The following is a 4,043-nucleotide window of genomic DNA, read 5'->3' on the forward strand; positions in this document are numbered from 1 at the left end:
GGCAGGGGGTCGGACTAGATGATCTACCTAGGTCCCTTCCGACTCTAGCTACTATGAAACTATGAGACCACCTGTGGTGCCCAGCAGTAGCAGGGGCCATCGGAGATGCTGGGATGGGGCTGAGGCCCAAGCAGGGCTGGAGCTAGGGCTGGGGCTGGGGCTGTGGGCAGTGTGGGCCTGGAGCTCAGGCCAAGACCCGCTAGCAGTGCAGGGCTTGGGGCCAGGGCTACTTGGCAGCACAGGGCAGGGGCCAGGGCCCACCATCAGTGCCAGGCTGGGGCTATGAGCAGTGCAGGGTTAGGGCCAGAGCCCACCAGCAGCATGGGGCTGGAGCTGTAGCTGGACCATTGCCAGAACTAAGATGGGGCCGGTGCGGACATTGGGCTTGGGCTGAGGCTGGAGCCCAAGCAGAGATGGTGCTGGCGGCAGTGGTGGCACTGGCTGGGGCCAGGGCCCACCAGCAGCATGTGGTTGGGGCTGGCAGTGTGGGGCTGGAGCCATTAGCAGCACCAGGATGAGGCCAGGGCCCCATGCTGGTGCTGCCAACAGCCCCATCCCAGAGGCAGCACTAGGCTGGGGTAGGTGGCAGCAGGGCTGGGGCCAGGACCATTGGCAGTGCCAGGATGGGGCCAGGGCCTGTGCAGGTCCCCAGCCCTGACCCTAGCCTCAGCCTTGCCCCCATCCTGGTGCTGCCAATGGCCCCGGCCTGGCAGTGACACTGGGCTGGCACCAGCTGGGATTGGGCCCACCAGCAGCATACAGCCAGCATTGTGGGGCTAGAGCTGTCAGGGCACCAATGGGCCCCAACCCAGGGGTGGCACTGGGCTATAGCCAGGGCTGGGCTGGGGCTGGTGGCATTAGAATGGGGCTGTGGTCTGAGCAGGGTTTGGGCTGGAGGCCCTTACCAGGCTGGGGTCAGTGGTGCAGCAAGGTTGTTCTTGGGCTGGGGTCAGGAGTGTCAAGTCTCTTCCCACCAGGGTCAGTAGCAGTGCAAAGCTGTTCCCGAGCAGCTACATACTGCTGGATTTGGGCATGGCTCTTTCCACCCTTCGGTGTGGGAAGCAGTCTGCATGCCTATCAAAACCGTGCTGTGTGCTGCCTTCAGCATGCATGCCATAGGTTGCTGACCCCTGGCTTAGCCCCTGATGCTCACCCCGATATATTTGCAAGCTGCCACTAAATTCCCCCAAAGTCTTCTCTTTTCTAGGCTGAACAGTTCCATATCTGTCAGCCTTTCCTCGTACGGCTTACTCTTTAGGCCTCTAATCATATGAGTGGCTCTTCTCTCAACTCTCTCAAGCTTCCCCACATCCTTCTTGAAGTGTGGCACCCAGAACTGGATGTAGTACTCCAGCTGTGGCCTCACCAATGCTGAGGAGAGTGGGAGAATAACTTCCTTACTTTTGCTTGAGATGCACTGGTTGATGCACGCCAGCATGTTGTTTGCTCTCCTGACTAAAGCATCACACTAGTGGCTCATATTCATTTTATGGTCAGTTATGGCCCCTGGGTCCCTTTTGGATGTTGTGCTAGCTAGCGTAGTACCACCAAGCCTGTAAGTTTGTTCCAAATTCTTCCTCCCCAGATGGAGCACTTTACACTTCTCAGTTTTGAACAGCATCTGGTTTTGGTCTGCCCATATAACTAATCTGGCTAGGTCCACCTGCATCGTCAGCCTACCCTGAGGCATGGCTGCAATTTCCCAGAGCTTGGTGTCATTGGCAAACTTTGCCAGTGTGCTTTTCACCCCCACATCCAGATCATTGATGCAGATGTTGAAAAGCACCAGTCCCAGTACCGAACCCCGGGGGTCCCCACTGGCTACCTTCCACCAAATCAACACATATCGGTCTATTAGTACACTCTGGGTCTGACCCTGCAGCTGCTTTTCCAGCCATCTGACTGAATTGTTGAGTCCATAGTCTCCTAGTGTTACCCTGAGAACCTCATGGGACACCAAATCAAAGGCCTTCCTAAAGTTCAAGTAAATGATGTTGACCTCATCTCCATTATCTAGGTGGTGAGTAACGTGGTCGTAGAAGGCGATGAGATTAATCAGACATGACCTACTCATGACAAAGCCAATAGTTTGTCTTGTACTAGTTTATCGCATGGACTCCTTGAGAGATTTTTCGAGGATTTTTCCTGGGATTGAGGTCAGGCTGAACAGCCTGTAGTTCCCTGGGTCCTCTCTCTTCCCCTTCTTGAAGGTGGGCACAACACTAGCCCTCTTCCAGTCTTCTGGGACCTCGCCACAGATTCTCCAAGAGGTTCACCAGCGGTCATGCAATGACTTCGGCTAGTTCATTCAGTATTCTCAGATGGAATGCATCCGGTCCTGCTGACATAGATATTGTCCATCTGGTCCCCTTGCCCTCTTCCCCTCCTCCTCCCCACCCCCGCCAAATTCTTCTCCCTGCAGTCTTGCTGCCCCCCTGGCCACAAGCACTCCTTCCCACTTCACATGGCCTCTGCCTGTACCCCTGCTCATCCCTTACTGTGAGACACTGCTTAGGCTCTGTTCCCACCTAGAGCACAGCAGGTGGAAGTGCAGCCCCTGCTGAACCATGCAGCAGAGGCAGAGCTGCTGGTCCGCTGGGCAGCAGACAGTTTATTTGTGCTGTAGGCCTGGGAGGGAATCCACCCTGAGCCCAAGCTGAGCTGTGCCTGACAGTAAGTGGGGAGGAGTGGGCAAAGCATGTGTTTGTGTGGGGTGGGCAGAAGCTGCAGAAGGCAAGCGTGTAAGGCAGGGGGCAGGGGGCTGTGTGAATCTGACTGCCTGAACCCAAGCTGAGGGCCAGGGTCAGAGCCATAGCACCTGCCTGTTCCCTGCCTTCACTTTGTATGCAAATCAAAGACAAGGGGCTCCTCTCCCCCATATTGATTGCGGGTAGAAAAATTAGTCTTAGATTGAAGTAAATACAGTAAAATCTGTTTTGTATAGATAGAAAGCTGGGTTATAGCTTGTACTACCAGTCCTCCACCTCATCCACTCTAGCCCTTTACCAGGAGCCTGCTGGATCCAGCCCCACCAGTAACTGCTAGTGACAGAGCCACCAGTGACAGTGCAGGTCAGGCTGAGGGTCTCCCCAGGCTTCACTGTTCCTGGGCCAGACTCCTGGAGCTGGATCTGGGACTGGGTGCCTGTAAAAAGCAGGGATCAGTCAGCATCCACCCAGACAAAACTCCCCAATTTCTGCTACTTTGTGCAGCTCCCCCAGCACTCACCTGGGACCAGGGCCAGGAGGAGCAGGGGACAGAGCAGGGCTGTCATTGTGTTGCAGGAGGGGAGCACAGAGCCTGGGAAGGAAGCTCAGCTGCCGGGGACACTGGCTCTGAGCACTCCAGGGCAGCTACTTGAGCAAAGAGTTGGGTTGGGATTTGCATAGAGGGCATGTGCCTGGGCCTGGCAGAGGACAGATAGTGAGAGGCATGTTCGTTTGTGTTTCTGTATGTCTCTGTGTGCATGTACTCAGGGATGAGCCAGGGATGGGGAAGTCAGCCAGGAAGGAGCAATTCTAAAGGGGAACCCAGCAGGGTCCCGACCACTCAGTGCAGGCCTGAGCCAGCAGTGACAGGCTGTGCGCAGTCACATGTGGACCATCTTGGAAGGGCTGTTTTGGGGGGAAGTTGAGGATGAGCGGGACAAGGAGGGGGAGCCATTGCTCTTAAGACCCCCTGGTAGGGAGAACAGCAATGCAGAAAAGAGGCCCTCTATGCTTCTGTACCCTGGCGGGGTGGGTGTGTGTGTAAAGGACACAGCTGTGCTCCGACTTTGCAAGGCTCCTGAAGTGGATGCGGGGAAGTTGTTGCTTTCCTGGTGCTTTGTGAGAAGGTATGTGTGCACTGCTGTGTGTTGTGATGTTGGGGTGTCCCTCTATGTTACCCATGGCATGTTTTGTTTGGTGCTTGACTTGGGGGTTGGTGCCACACTGACCTAACCTCATTCCTGGGTTGGTGTTCCCCTTGGCCTACCACTTTCTTTTTTTTGCAAGTGCAGCCCATGCATCAGTAGGGGATGGCCCTGCAGGGGTAAGGTGGGG

Source organism: Crocodylus porosus, unplaced genomic scaffold (genome assembly GCF_001723895.1).
Source record: "Crocodylus porosus isolate Cpor-Errol unplaced genomic scaffold, CroPor_comp1, whole genome shotgun sequence".
Classification (NCBI taxonomy): domain Eukaryota; kingdom Metazoa; phylum Chordata; order Crocodylia; family Crocodylidae; genus Crocodylus; species Crocodylus porosus.